The sequence below is a fragment of the Octopus sinensis genome, linkage group LG14, assembly GCF_006345805.1.
Source record: "Octopus sinensis linkage group LG14, ASM634580v1, whole genome shotgun sequence".
Taxonomy (NCBI): Eukaryota; Metazoa; Mollusca; class Cephalopoda; order Octopoda; family Octopodidae; genus Octopus; species Octopus sinensis.
In genome coordinates, this window is record NC_043010.1 from 22548336 (window position 1) to 22565835 (window position 17500).

Genomic DNA, 17500 nt, shown 5'->3' on the forward strand with positions numbered 1-17500 from the left:
AACCATTTTCACGGCACCTCCAAGACTATTGGAGAGAAAAGCTTCTAATTAAATTATCTTTTCTACTATAGGCGCACCTGTCCAATTAAAAAAGTATGGATTCTCTCCATGGTATTTTTATTTTCTATGCTCTATGTAAATGTATTTGTTTGTTTATCTATCTATCTATCTATCTATCTATCTATCTATCTATCTATATCTATCTATCTATCTATCTATCTATCTATCTATCTATTAATCTATCTATCTCAGTGTGTGTGTCTGTATGTATATCTATCTACATGTATATATGTGTGCGTGTGCGTGTGTGTGTATCTATATATGTATATGTATACATGTTTATATGTTCGTATATTTATATTAACAAGAATAATCATCTTAATCTACACCACTGTCACTCTCGCTGTTTCTCTTTCTCTCTATCTCTCTGTTTATACATGCATGTGTGCATATGTGTGTATATATATATATATATATATATATTATATATATATATATATATATATATGTATGTGTGTGTGTTTGTCTGTGTGATACGATATAATACATTACGTAAAGCGGTGTCGGGAATCTCACATACCGAAGCTCTTTCTTAGTAATTGCCAGTGTCTTTCGCAACCGACCAAACTAAATGAATACGCTATCTCATTGTATTGAGTGCTGTTTTGTTTGTTCCTGCGGTTAATATTTGTTTACTCACACGCACGCGCACACACACACACACACGACCGCGCGCGCGCACACACACACTCGCACACGCATCTGGTTTTGTCGAGTTTTTGTAAAGCGGTTGTCGCTAATGTTATTTTTTTTGTTCGTCTCTTACTTTTATTTATTCCATAAGCTGTAAAAACAAATAATGACAACATTAATCTACTTTATACGTGTTTAAAGAGTTATTTTATTAAACTCCAGACGCGTTTCGACTCATCCAAATATCTTCAGTACTGTTGTTGAACTTCTGTATTTAAAGGGTAACATTATATTTGTATCAATGGCCTGTTCAGTTCTTTTATAATGTTATTTACAGTGAAACTTGTATGCAGTTATAGAAATCAGATAAGATGAAGTATGAAGGTGAGACAGATTAAAGTGGTTTTCTTTTTTATATAACTTTATTCACTTTAACCCTTCACCTTTCATCTTATCCGATTTCTTAAACTACACAGATCTTTGAATGTAAATAACATTAGGTTTTAATTGAACACACCATTAATACAAATATAATTTTCCTTTAAAAATCAGTCCACCAACTGTGCTGAATAGATCTGAGTGAATCTACTGGAGTTTAATAAAATAACTTATTAAATACATACAAAGTAGATTAATGCCCTTCTTAGTTTGTTCTTTCACATTTATACAGTAAAAAGTGATGTATGCATCATATAAAATAAAATAACACAAATTACCCTCTTTCGCTTCAAAAAGAAGTGAACGGATGCGGAAATATGGTGTTGAATTGTGTACAGTACGGTTGCTGCCATTTTAACGACCAATGGCTGGTTGTTGTGAGAAGACGGAACCAATATATGCAACAGAAGAACTGTCTTTCCGCTCAGAAGCGGTTGGTAGGAACCTGGAGTAGCTCGAAGTGGAGACTTCCACTAAAATGTATCTAAGACATTAATATTTCTTACTTTCTGTCTTTCTTTCTTTCTTTCTTTCTGTCTTTCTTTCTTACACACACACGCACACACACACACACACAGAAACACAGAAACACACATGCACATACATATATACTGGAAGTAATAACATTAATGAGGTTATCCAAGGCGCTTCTGGCTATGTACTCAGTCCCCAGAGCTGTTTCGTGTATATCAACGCTAGGTGAACTCTCTTACTTAAGCACAAACTTAGAGTAGAAATATTCGTCATACAATTAGAAAGTTATGCATAGATACATATCCAGCAAGTTAGAAAATACCAGCATTGACGGAAATAGTTGCCACTCTTGGTCCTGCAATAAATACTTTACATTTCATCCAGATGGCTGCATCTTTGCTAAGCAGACGCATGAGACAGCTACTAAATACTTGATCAACGATACAGATAGGGATGTCTCTAGAACAGTCATGGTTAAAAATTTTCGAGTGGTGAACCGCATGAGACATGGCTCACCATTAAGTGGGCTGCAATACTAAAAATTCAAGATAATTTTTTGGTAGGTGTACCATTTAGAAAATCTTGCGGAAAGCAGTTTGCCCACGACTGCTCTAAACATTCATCTCATGTTAGAAAATGGTGATAACTTTATACTAGATTGGAAGATATTTATTTTTTTATTATCCACAGGGGGCTAAACATAGAGGGGACAAACAAGGAGAGACAAAGGGATTAAGTCGATTACATCGACCCCAGTGTGTAACTAGTACTTATTTAATCGACACCGAAAGCATGAAAGGCAAAGTGGACCTCAGCGGAATTTGAACTCAGAACGTAGCGGCAGACGGAATACTAGTAAGCATTTCGCCCTGCGTACTAACGATTCTGCCAGCTCACTGCCCTAAAAAAATTGGAACATATTAGTCACGGTAGCAGCAGCTCTGCAAAAGTGTCTGCTAGTGCTACTTTCCGATTAAGTTTAATACTGTCGCTAAAACTATCTCCAATGATATACACCACATGGATTGTCCAGATGGTCATAATAAAGGCACAAAAGAACTGTCTAAAATCTACAGCTTTATAAATGAAGTATACTGCTGGAACATACTTATAAAGAGAGTAATCCAGTATAAGCGCAATAAGCTAGTTAACGTAGTATAGGAAAGGGAGCAGACATCATTAGGGACCAGCTCCTCGGCGGCTGTGTGGTAAGTAGCTTGCTTACCGACCACATGCGTGGAACCGTGGGCAAGTGTCTTCTGTAATAGCCTCTGGCTGACTAATACCTTGTGAGTGGATTTGGTAGACGGGATCTGAAAGAAGCCCGTCGCATATATATATATGTGTGTGTGTGCATGTGTGTGTGTGTGCGAGCGTGCGTTTGTGTGTCTGTGTTTGTCACCCCACCATCGTTTGACAACCACTACTGGTGTGTTAACGTCCCCACGAGCTAGCGGTTCGGCAAAAGTAACCGATAAAATAAGTACTAGACTTACAAAGAATAAGTCTGGGAGTCGATTTGTTCGACCAAAGCAGTGCTCCAGCATGGCCGCAGTCAGATGACTGAAACAAGTAAAAGAATGAAAAAAATAATGAACTAATGAAAAATTCACAGCTCTTATATCAGAGGCTCCAGAGTTTCATGTGTATCTATTATCATTGACGCATTTATCTACGCATCATCAGGTCCGCATAAAAACCTAGCAACGCTACGTTTCTCTAAATAAGAACAGAACAGGCTGACGTCCATTCTCTGACATAGTCGATGAGAAGTATATTGGTAATCTGCTCATGCATATAATGCACACACCAACCGATTCACATAACTACAAACACACACATATACACACATGTACGCACACATACACACATGTACGCACACGCATACACACATGATATAATATAATATAATATGATATAATATGATATTATATTATATTATATATGTGTGTGTGTGTGTGTGTGTGTGTGTGTGTGTTTGTGTGTGTGTGTGTATGCGTGTGTGTGTGTGTATAGTAAACAAGATTACATATACAGCCCACAGATCACGTACACTCGTAAAGCAGGTCTTTGCGTTTTTGACAGCTGAGAAACATTACAACATTTTCAAAATACATTTCGAAATCATATGATAAAGAGGTAAAACTACCAGCAATGTATATGATATAAGGGAAAAGTTACCAGTATTTAGAAGTGTGTAAAGCATTGTGACCTATGTTGTATAGAGAAACTTCACATCAGTCTTTGCTTGATTCCGGTGCAAACCAATAGAATTGATCTTATCTCAACCTGCCCATACATGGCTAAATTCCTTCTTCTGAACTTAATATTAGTCGTAGCTTGACTCCAATCGTAACTAATAGAAACGAACTTATTTCAACCTGTTCAGACGAGGTTTAATCCTTTCTTGTGAACTTCAAAACAGACTTTCTTAATTCATAATAAATAGTAAATGCGTCAATGATTTTGTGATCAATTGAAGGTTGTGAGCCATGCTTTCTAAACCATCTGATGCGGTGTAGAATCGAGGAAATGATTGTTTGAACGAGACTGTGGTTCGGATTATTTGTATGTCTATTTACCTTATATAGGAATAAAACACGATCACACAAACACAAACATATATACATACATGCATACATACATACCCACACGCTCATATATAAACATGCAAGCACATACACATTGTAGAAATTTGTGTCCTCAAGTACGTTTGCCGGTATTTGTGTGTGTGTGTGTGAATATATGAGTGTATTCATGTGTGTGTGCATGTATGCGTGTGTGTGTGCGTGCGTGCGTGTGTGTGTGTGTGTGTGGTGTGTGTGTGTGTGTGTGTGTGTGTGTACTCGAAATTTGCTACGGAGAAACTAGCAATAATTTTGAAAGTTTCGAAAGATCTGACAAAAGATTATTGTAAGAGGGCCCAAGACATATCGATTCCCAACCGCGTTTACCATCAAATGCATAAGGGGACCAAGATATATCGATTATCAGTCGTCTATAACATGAAGTCTTAGAAAGGTCCAAGATGTATCGATTATCAGCCGTTTATAACATCAAGTACAGTCATCAGACAATGCTCTCTGATGCAATTTCTCATATTGGCACATCGACTGTCAAATTACCTTTGGTCAGATGGTTGTATTCACCAATGAAAAGTAGCTGATCGATAGATCGATAGTTTTAATGTCACATTAACTAAGAATGGACAATACCGGAATAACTAAATAAATAAATAAATGAATAAATGAATGAAATCAATGAATAAAGATTTCAACTTGGATATTGATTTTATATAAAGATTTCATAAGTGCATACATAATGTCTAAACAGTTTTGGGCGATGGATATACATTGGTGCACACAGCTACGCAGATGCGCGAGTCAGTGACGGGGTCACTATGTGCCGCTTGATCTGGTAGAAGTGACAATCAAGTCTTCATCGAATCACTTTCATTCGTCTAAAGAAAGGGAAGAACACATTGGATAATTTCTTCCGAGAGATGCTGTCTGACAGAATGAAATATACAGAACTGTCTGTCACGATGATGTTGTAAGCCGCAATAGAAAGTAATTACGTTGGCACTAGACACACACATACACTAATACACGCACACGCACACATACACACATATACACACTTATACACACATACACAATTATAGGTACATGCACGTAAATACACAGATATGTACGTATGCATATGTATAGGTATACATATAGTAAGATCGACAGAAATAGTAAAGTTACTGGGAGTGGAAAATCCAACGTTTCGGACAGACTTCCTTTATCGAAAATAAGTTGACAAGAGAGTAACGAGAGAGAGAGAGAGAGAGAGAGAGAGAGAGAGAGTAGATTGAGCTCTATTCTGCGGCTGATATTAAGATATCCAGTACTGTTCTTCATCAACAAATGAATAGAGGAAACATGTGTTTCAGTAAATATATTTCAAAAACTTCATTAACAGTATTCCAAGACAATGCAATTTAGAGATAAAAGATGAAGACAAAAAGAAACTGTAATTCTAAAGTCAAAATGTATGCAAGAAAGGTAATGAATAACAACGCATAGTTCCATGTGTGTGTCAGAAAGATATGAAGAAAGAGCAGAGTATTAGAAGAGAACATCGTCCTGACGAAGATCACAAGACCTTATTTCTTCGGTGGACATTTTCACTCGGTTGTCAGCATAATTACACCCACTTGTGATTACATGTGTGTGTGTGCACGAGCGTATACATTCTGTGCGCTTTTTTTGTCTTCATCTTTCTTCAATAACACTATCTTAATCTATTTTTCTGTCTCAGCCTATGTTCTATCTTCTCAATGTACACACACACATACACACAGACATAACACATATATAATATATATCATACGCACACACACACATACTTATACATATATATATATATATATATATATATATATATAATATATATATATATATATATATATATATATATATATATATACACATATATATACACACGCATATATATATATATATTTATTGTATGTGTATCTCTCGCATCATATATTGGTTTTCTATTAACCGATACTGCTACCATGGCCTCTAACTAAGCAAAGCTTGGTTATGTTCATTCACTTACAACTTTATTCCTTCTACATATATTTGTATATATTATATATATATATATATATATATATATATATATATATATAATATATATTATATATATATATATATATATGTATATATATATATATATAAACATATATATATATGTATATATATATAGACACATACATACTTATATAACCCTATTTGATCCGAGGTTAATACTTTTATACACATGATTATCTTGAGTCATTAACCAACGTCAGCTCATTTATTTAATCCAATATTATCTTTTCCACTATAGCCTCCCATAATTTTCCAAACGCATCTATTACTATTATTATTGTTGTTATTACTCCTGAAGTTATTATTATTGTCATATATATATATATATTAGCTCTGTAGCTGTGTTGGTGTCTTAGTTAGCTTTTCGTCTTCGTTTTCCGTTTTCCGTATTTCGGTTTTTCCTTTGCTTTGTTTCGCTTTGTTTCATTATGGACTTAACCAATCGCATTTCGTCTGTTACGTCTGTCTGTCTAGTATGCGTTGATTGTTCACATACAATCCAGCTTTTTCATTTCAGCCAGAGAATTGATTGATCTTCTTATGTCTTTGGAGTGCCAGACAATGTCTTAGCTATTTGCCATTACTTAGACTCGCCTCTCTCTGTTCATAACATCGCCATAGCACACATAACAGAACACACAACATTACGACAGAGCATTAAACATAGGCTTCCAGACTGACGCTTTTTATACGAAGCAAACTTATTCCAGCCGACATATTTCTAAACGTTTAAAGTAGTCAAACACTTCCTTCGTCTCCTTCTTCCTTCCTTTCTTTCTATTTAGTCTACACAACCGCGCACCCGCGAATCTATGCGTGTGTGCTTGCGCGTATGTAGGAAAGCGTGTGTATATATTAATCACGTTGAAATTTCCGCCGAGATCAACTTTACCTTTCATCTTTTCGGGGTCGATAAATTAAGCACCAGTTGCGTACAGGGGTCGATCTAATCGACTGGCCCCTCTCACAAAATTTCGCGTCTAGTGCCTATAGTAGTAAGGATTATTATTATTGTTATTATTATTATTATTATTATTATTATTATTATTATTATTATTACTTTTTTTCTTCTTTCAAATTTGCTTCCATTTCTTGCCGAGTGTCTTCCCGACTCCTAGGGCAAAGAAACTCATAGTATACATTGGTAGGCCATTAAACCAAACTCAATACTTCGTTCATTTTTTTTAATTTTAATTTTTTTTTAAGTTAAATTAAAATACATGGGTAGTAATAATTCTCACATCGACAATGCTCTCAATACGTATGATGTACCAGTTAAGACAATCTTTTGTACTTCTTGCAGGGATGGTAAGCCAGGGATCATTCTCATATAATTTTCGGTTCCCTTCTTGATCATTCCTAGTGCTCCTACGATCACTGGTATTGTAACCGCCTTGAGATGCCACATTTTCTCAATTTCAATGAGTAGGTCTTTATATTTTCTGAGCTTGTCAAACACTTTCGCTGAGATATTATGAACTACCAGGCCAATGTGATGAAAAATGGAGCAGACCCAAAATGCCGATTCTGCAACGACATGATTGAAACAGTGGACCACCTAATCTCTGGATGTAAAGTCTTAGCACCAGTGGAGTATAAATTAAGACATGACAGAGTTGGCCAATATCTACACTGGCTAATAAGTCGGCATTACAATATCAAAACTGCCGACAAGTGGTATAATCACCACCCTGAGGCTGTAACTGAAGGAGAAAATGTAACCATTCAGTGAGACTTTCCAGTATATACAGACCGAACCATCAAGGCCAATAAACCAGATATTGTTGTGAAAGACCAAAACTATAAAGTTTGCTTATTATTATTATTATTATTATTATTATTATTATTATTATTATTATTGAGTGAGAGGGTAGTGCATGCCATCAAATTGACGCTGGGGTAAAATATACGAAGCCCAGTATACCCATCATGATTACCCGTCTTATAAGGGAACACCAAGCATATGCATCACAACCATATGTGTTCAGTTCGTGTCGCCCATCCCGCTCAAAAGGTCCCTGAATATGGTTTGTTTAAGGATGATGAGCAAAACACCCATGTGACCGCGTGTGTGTACCGTTGGCGATTTTTTTCCTCCGTCTTCCCTTCTTTGGATTTTTCCTTTTCCTATGTTCTGACGAAGAGCTCCGCTCGAAACGTTGAACCCTCCTTCTTTCCTTCTTTCCTGAGCGTCCAATAATACTATACTTGTTCCACGTCCTCGCGTTGTTGAGTTTTCTCTTTGTGTTTTCATGTTGGGATTAACTGTATTTATATATATATATAATATATATATATATATATATATATATATACGAGGAGTACCGAAAAGTAACCGGAACCTACTCTGTGGGACAAATCCATTGTAGTTCAGGCTTCCGCCGCTAGAAGCCACTTGATACATTCCTCAGGCATCAGTTTGCCGAACGGTGTCGTTGAGTGATATCCTGCTGCCACCTGGTGCGTCTTTGTTTTGCAGTGCTTCTCCCCTGTTCGTCGATTTTTGCGATGGCTGAAACGAAAGAACCACGTGTTTCCATGAAATTCTGTTTTCTGATGGGGGAAACGGTGGCCGAAACATTTGTCATGCTTCAAACAGCTTATAAGGACGCTGTCATGAGCAAAATGGTTTTCGCGCTTTAGGTCAACCTCGTTCAGGGTGGCCTTCGACCTTCCGAACGAATAGCACACATTGGATAATAGTATTCTGGGTACCCTGCATATTGGAAGAAACTGAATGGCCATGCGTGCAATGCCTTTCTTCGTTGGCCAGCTTCATCAGGATTGACCTGGGGTTAAGCATCAACAAATTACCGTTGTTATCATTGTTGTTGTTGCTCTTGTTACTGTTGAAGCTTTTGTTTTTGTTGCTATTGTTGTTGTTGTGTTACCCGAAGTCTTCCCGCACTGAGCAGACGGGTGCCAATTGAGTGACACTGGTATCTGCTACGACAGCAATTTTGCTCGTCTTGATGGGTCTTACTCTCAAGCATGACATAACGCCAAAGGTTTTGGTCATTACCAACGCTAGAAAGGAACTCAACCACCAGCACGGGTGAACGTGACTTGACGGGTCCTCTCAAGCACAGCACAACACCAAAGGTCTCGGTCACCAGTCATTGCCTCTGTGAGGCTCAACGTTCGAAGATCATACTTCACCACCTCGTCCCATGACTACCTGCGTCTACCTTTACCACAGGTTCCCTCCACAGTTAGAGATCGACACTTCTTTACACAAGAGCCCTCGTCCATACGCATATATACATACATACATACATGCATGCATACATACATACATACATACATACATACATACATACATACATACATATATGAGCCCTTTTAAAGCCTAGCCAGGCTCATGGCCCCGGATTCCCGGTTTCATTGGCGTATGTGTTCCCCAGCTGGATGGGACGCCAGTCCATCGCAACGTTACTCATTTTGCCAGCTGAGTGGACTGGAGCAACGTCAAATGAAGTGTTTTGCTCAATAACACAACGCGTCGCCCGGTACAGGAATTGAAACCACAATCTTACGATCATGATGCTGACACCCTAACCATTAAGCCATGCGCCTCCACACACACATACACACACACACACACACACACACACACATATATATATATATATATATATATCTTCAAGGAATACCAAATAAGCCACCCATACCTGGATACAACTCACTCGACAAGAACTCCCTACTTCAATAGACCATGATACCACAAAATTTGACTTAAAAAAAGGATTTAGATAATCTTATCAGGTGGGCTTTTAAGTTAGACATGGCCTGGACCAATCTACAATTATTTATGATTGTGGAATCCTACGCTGAAGAGATGAAAATAGTCGGGTAAGGTATGATTATTTATTATTTATGCTTTATACTGGCTTAATTCCGAAACGCGCGTCCGTAGGTAACCTATTATAGAATGACTTTCGTCATTTTTTCCCCTTTTGCCAACGTGGTTTGTTTTCAAGTGCTTTGGTTTTTCTGGGAACTCCCTTTAAAATAGAAGGAATAGCTAAGATTTTGACTGATATTTTGGTGATAACTTCGGTGTGTGGTGAGGCTAATCGTTGCTGAACCTTAATTATATAGTAAGTTCAAATATATATATATATATATATATATATATATATATATATATATATATATTCTTAAACACCAGGGCCAGGATGTGATTAGGAATAGACGAACTTTGGCTTAGCTAAAATATGTTTGTGACACATCTTAAATTCTAAAAGCAATTTCACTGCGGTCACTGTGGAGAAAAAGAAAATTCTCTCTTACAGTCATGTGCGGAATGCCTTTGATCATTGGTCAACTCGATCAGGATTGACCTGGGGTTAAACATCTTTTGCCATAAGAGAGAGTCTTTTCTCCACGTTAACACTGCTGTGAATTTGCTTTTAGAAGTTGATATGTGTCACAAACATATTTTAACTAACCCAAAGTTCATATCTCTATATATACATACATACTTGTGTATATAAATATATATGTGTATATATATATATATAATATAGATATATATATATATATAATATATATATATATATACACATGTATATATATACACATATATCTATATATCTATATATATATATGTGTGTGTGTGTGTATGTATGTATGTTTGTGTATTTGTTGCTATAGTGTAAACAGTAAGATAGACGTAGACAGAGGGAGGGAGGGGAATATGTGGGTGTTTGGGGGTGTGTATGTGTCTCAGTGTGTGAGACTGAGTGTGTGTGCGTGCGTGTGTGTGTGTGTTTGTGTGTGAGTGATTAGTAGATATATTGATATCAAGTTAGTGTATGACAAGATGAATATTTATATAAAAGGGAGAGACAGTGAGAGAGACAGAGAGAGAGAGACTTCAACTTACAGTTACACATTAACAATATATATCGTTCTCTTTCTCCTTTTCCTATCTTCACCTACTTTTACCAGCATCCCTCCACATAAATTAATGCGGGGGTATTCATCTTACTCATTCACACATACCGTATACCTGCATAATTTATTCTAAGCTGAAATAAACCCCGTCAGTTTTGACAGGTACTACTCTTGCTTATAAATAAATAATACAGGTGACAGATATAATAGAGTCCTGTCAGACTACGTAAATGTTTAGTTTTCTGTCTGTATAGTACAAAATTTTGATCCAACTGAAGTCGATTCCGGTTCCTTTGCATCTGTCCTTCCTGTTTTCCTTTCTTCCACAATCGATAAAATTGAACGGAGTCGAGATTATAGTCTGCGCTTCTTTCTTGGAAGAGTGTAACCCTATGAAGAACAAAAAAGTAAAAATGATAATAATAAATAAATACATAAATAAATACATAAATAAATTATCTTTATAAATAATGGAATAAGGAATTCTAAAACCTGGCTGGATGGATTCTGATAATACAGGAGACAAGAGGTCATGCTTGTTTTGAGGAATGTAATTATGATCAGTCGCCTGGATTATTGTCTCCAGCTATGATCCACCCGTAGTACTAAGCTCCTAACTAAATTGGAATAAATCCAAAAGGCTTCCATAAATAAATAAATAAATAAGGGAGTGTTTCCATGCACCTGCTGAACTTAGACAACAAACAGAACAATAAGCTAATCACCGCCAGAAAGCATTTAATCCAATCCTTTACCGATTCCGTCACTCCATTCGCCTTAATAAGTCATGGAATATTTAGCGAGTGAGTGACGCGAGACTCATAAAAGACAGATCTAAGAGAATCTCGAGCTACTTTCAATAAATATTTTGTATAAAATGAATATAAAAGGGGTAATAATATTTTTATTACTCTTTGTTTATTAACCATGGTTGAAAGTGGTCAAGTTGACCCTTGGGTAATGTATCCAAAGCCTATCTGGTCAAGGGAACCATTACAGTTTGTAATATATTGGATTTTCTGTTCAACTGGTGACGAAAATTCTTCAATTTTATGAGGAAGAGGAATTGAGTTTTTGCATAAATAACAGGATTTGAGCTGCTTTCACACCAGACAGGCGTAAGTTTTGTGGGGGTTAAGATTTAGGTTTTACAAATATGCGGCTTTAGGTTCAATCCCATTGTGGGTATCCTTGGAATATTTTGCAGTTAGATTTCTTGAACACAGTCTTGTGTGCATGTATGAATATATGGATGTAGAAAACAACTAATCTGGACTCATAGGACACATGAAAGTTCACAATTCAGAAAGTACAGATTCCAGAAAGTACACACTCTAGAAAGTATAGATTCCAAAAAGTACATAATCTAGAAAGTACAGATTCCAGAAAGTACACAATCTAGAAAGTACAGATTCCAGAAAGTACATAATCTAGATAGTACATATTCCAGAAAGTACATAATCTAGAAAGTACAGATTCCAGAAAGTACATAATCTAGAAAGTACAGCTTCCAGAAAGTACACAATCTAGAAAGTACAGATTCCAGAAAGTACATAATCTAGAAAGTATAGATTCCAAAAAGTACATAATCTAGAAAGTACAGATTCCAGAAAGTACACAATCTAGAAAGTACAGATTCCAGAAAGTACATAATCTAGAAAGTACAGATTCCAGAAAGTACATAATCTAGAAACTACAGATTCCAGAAAGTACATAATCTAGAAAGTACAAATTCCAGAAAGTACATAATCTAGAAAGTACAGATTCTAGAAAGTACATAATCTAGAAAGTACAGATTCCAGAAAGTACACAATCTAGAAAGTACAGATTCCAGAAAGTACATAATCTAGAAAGTACAGATTCCAGAAAGTACATAATCTACAAAGTACAGATTCCAGAAAGTACACAATCTAGAAAGTACAGATTCCAGAAAGTACACAATCTAAAAAGTACAGATTCCAGAAAGTACATAATCTACAAAGTACACAATTTCGAAAGTACACAATCCAGAAAGAGGATCTTCTTCCCTTTCCAAAATATGGAAAGGAATGCTGCATGGGCGACATTAAATGCAAGACGCTTGCGTTTTTGAAAGCCATTGTACTTTTTATCATATATTTTTCTTATTTCAGTCATTAGACTGAGGCCATGCTGGGGCACCATCTTGAGTAATCTTAGTCGAATGAATTAACTCGTCTTTTTTAGGCCTATCGTCTCTTTTGTTGAACCGTTAAGTTACAGGGACATAAGCAGTGTCAAGCGGAGGTAGGAGATACACATACACACACACTCATGCATACATCCGACAGGCTTTTTTCAGTTTACGCCTCCAAATCCACTCACGAGGCTTGGTCGGCATGGGGCTATAGTGGAAGTCACTTGCTCAAGTTGCCACGAACTAGGATTGAACCCGGTACCATGCAGTTAGGTAGCAAGATCTTTACCACCCAGCCACGCCTACACTTGTGATTACTTTAAAAAATAAAAATGTAGAGAATTTGTTAGAGAGGGTCATAATTCTTCAACGTGTATCATGTAGAAAACAAAGCATGAAAGATTCTTTATAAGATATTCCGTTAATTCTACTTACGTACATTTCATTAACATAAGATGTGTATTAATTATGTATGTATGTGTGTATGTATGTATGTATGTATGTATGTATGTATGTATGTATGTATGTATGTATGTATGTATGTATGCATGTATGTATGTATGTGTTACATAAACCATAACCTCTCAATAAAAAGGAGTTAGTTTTCCGAATCCGGTAACATCCGATTCAATCAGGGCAGAGTTCTACGTCTCTCAAGATTACAGTATGTTTGAAAATGAGGAAATTATGAAACCGGTTAAGTTAATGCAAATAAAGCTACGATTTCGAGTTAAGGACTTTTGTTGTAAGTATACTCTCTAAAGCTACGATTAATCATTTAGATCCTTGTAAGATAAGATACAAGTTTATTAGCAGCAAGTCATCTCGGAGATTTATGCAATATCCCCGTGCCATTAGTAAATTCAATAAGAGCAAGCTATACAAACAGGAATAATATTTTATAGACTCTGTGGTTAAAAGGTTTGCTTCACAAACATGTGGTTTTGGGTTCAGTCCTACACTGAAGAACGATAGGCAAGTGTCATCTACCATAACCCCGTGCAGATTAATGTCTTATGAACGAATTTGGTAGACGTGAACTGTGTGAAAGCTCATCGTATACACACACACACACACACACACAAACACACACACACATACACACACACACATGCGCACACCCACACACACATGTATGTATGTCATTATTCAGTTTATTTCAAGATTTCTTGCCAATAGAGAAAGAACCCTTTTCTAGCCTAGATCCAAGACTCCTTCATTGGGATTTCAACATCATCAACTGGGCATTTTTGTTTGTATGTATGTATGTATGTATGTATGTATGTATGTATGTATGTATGTATGTGCAGATTTGTATGTTGTTTTATGTATGTCTTCTCATGCATATAGTTCCATATCCAGAAATGTTCATATATATTTAAATGACAAACTTCTGGAATGCTTTACAGGTTTTTACAGTTCCAGTGTTGGATTGGATCTGTAGTCTTCAAATTAACTTTCTCCTTTCTGGCTTTGTAAAGCCTAATTTCTCAGGATTGGTATTTAGGCTGTGTGTTACATATCCCAGGGTCCCAATAATTACAGGTATAAACCTGAACTTGTAATCTGGATAGAGTAACTGCAGATTTCTCAATAGTTCAGCATAGGTATTCTCTTTCTCTGATCTTCAGCTTTATGTTAACATCCGCTGGGCAGCTAATTTCCACAACTGTTCCCAGTTTCTCTTCTCTTTGCCAAACCATTATATCAGGTCTGTTGTGCTTACATTTTATTGAGCTCTTCACTGGTACATTACATCAGTATTCCTTTTTATTACAAGTGGCTATGGCTTCTACCATATTGTGGGTTCTTATTTCTTTGTCTTCGGGATTATCCTTCCGACGGATTTCATCATAGAGTGTCCTAACTACAATATCATGTCACATCGGTGGATAATGCCGTGATTACATTTTTGGACAACTGCTTATGATGTGGGTGATATCTTCAGCGTGAAGTCCACAAAGTCTGCATGGATTGTCACACTTTACGGCTTTATCTAGATCTCTATCCCTTTTGTGCATCAGGTACTTTGGTCGATATTTCCTGTTCCTCGATTGCAAACGCATTCTTCAAAATAGGAGTTAATAATCTGGCTATTGGTCCATGATAAACTGCTTTGATGATCGATGTTACTATCGTCACGGACTTTTCTACTAACATATCCATGCATAGTCTTCTGCTCATAATAGGTTCGTCCTTTCATCTGATGATACAATGCAGTAGAGTTGTGCGACTTCTTTGGGCATGTATTTTAGGTTATCAGACAAAGAATGTTGCTAAAGGAGCTACCTTCCAAGTCTTATCACGTTTTCAGCCTCGTGTATGCAAACTTGCTCAAGGGATGCACTTCGATACTTGCTGGTTATGTATGTATGTATGTCATTATTCAGTTTTATTTCACGATTTCTTGCTAAGAGAGAAAGAGCCGGTTTCTAATCTCGACCCAAGGCTCTTTCAGTGGAATTTCAACATCAACAAGGTATTTTTGCTTGTATGTATGTGTGTGTATGTATGTATGTGTGTGCGTGTGTATGTATGTATGTATGTATGTTTGTATGTATGTATGTATGTATGTTTATATGTATGTAACTACACACGTGTTGTTAGTGATTTATTTTCCCTTCTTTGCACTTTTCTTTTTCTCATTTTCGAAGAGCTGTGCTCAAAACGTCGAAAACTCTCTCTTCTTACTGAGCGTCAAACTAATACATTCTTTGTGTGAGTCCTTTTGTTGTCTGTTATAGTTGATTATAAGGCAAGCTGGCAGAAACGTTAGCACGCCGGGCGAAATGCTCAGTGGTATTTCGTCTGTCTTTATGTTCTGAGTTCAAATTCATCCTTTCGGAGTTAATAAATTAAGTACCAGTTGCATATTGGGGTCGATCTAATCGACTGGCCCCCTCCCCAAAGATTTCGTGCCTTGTGCCTAGATTAGAAAATAATTTATATAGATATAATGGTATATATGGTGGTGGTGGTGGTGGAGGTGAATGTGGTGTAATTTGCCATTTAATTAAAGTGACCCCCCCCCCAGTACTTAATTCATTCTTATTTTATCAACCTCGAAAGGATGAAACAAAAGACAAAGTTAGAAACTAGAGGGCAACTGAACTTGTATTTAATTACGTAACGTAAGTGGAGAGCTAAATCCAGAATTGTATTTCGTCCGTCGCTCTACCGACTCTGCTATCGACAGTTTTTACAATCAGGATTTCTAATTTAGATGCACGACGACAAATGTTGGCGAGGAAGCAGCGGAAAATATCAACCACAGTACATGACTGGTACTTCATCTTATCAATTTCCGCGAGGCTGCAACGCGAAGTATTTGAACTCAGGGCGCCAGTTAACCTTTTAATTTATTGTTTTTAACAGAGATAAGATTTACTCATGCGGTAGAGATCTTTGTCGGCTAATAACCAGGATATACTACTCTGGTCCAAGCTCAACGGAAAGTTATACAATTCCTGTTCCCTGTAGAGATTGCAGCCTATTCTCGATGGTCAGGCGAACTTAATGATAACCTGACGTCGTCAAATCAGTTAACCATCGAGTGGTAACTGTTACTGCTGAAATTCCACACTACAGAATGGTGACAATTCGACTGACGCCAACAACTTGTTTCCACAACCACGTTTGGTACCGAATATAAAGATCTAATGTCGCTGATATATGTCTCATCACTTTGCTTATGACGGCCCATCAAAGGTGATGACATCATCGGTCCAAGACATCCATCCCCTTCCGCCACAGACACATTGTTACTGCAACTGGAGCCGAACAACAGCCACAGGAGTATGATCGCATCGTCTCCTCCACTCTTCATGCAATCTCCTACGTTCGGTTTCAAAGTGCTCTACTCCAGCATCAAACAAGGGCTTCCATGCCTCTCGACTAACAACCAGGGGCTACAACTGATTGGGAAGGACACCGCTTAAAATAAAAACCGCTTGAGATTATCATGAAAACGATGTTTAGACATCCGTGAGGCCTAATTCTATGAGGGTGAGTCAAAAAGTAATGCCATTTTGTGTATGACAGGTATAATTACTAACAAAGGAACATGTATCATACATCAAAATAAAGTTGGTTCTCTGTGGATCACATCCCTACTTCTCAACATAGCCACCATTTCTCTCAATAACAATGTTGCACCTTCGAATGAGAGAATGTATCCCTGCTCCGTAAAATTTTG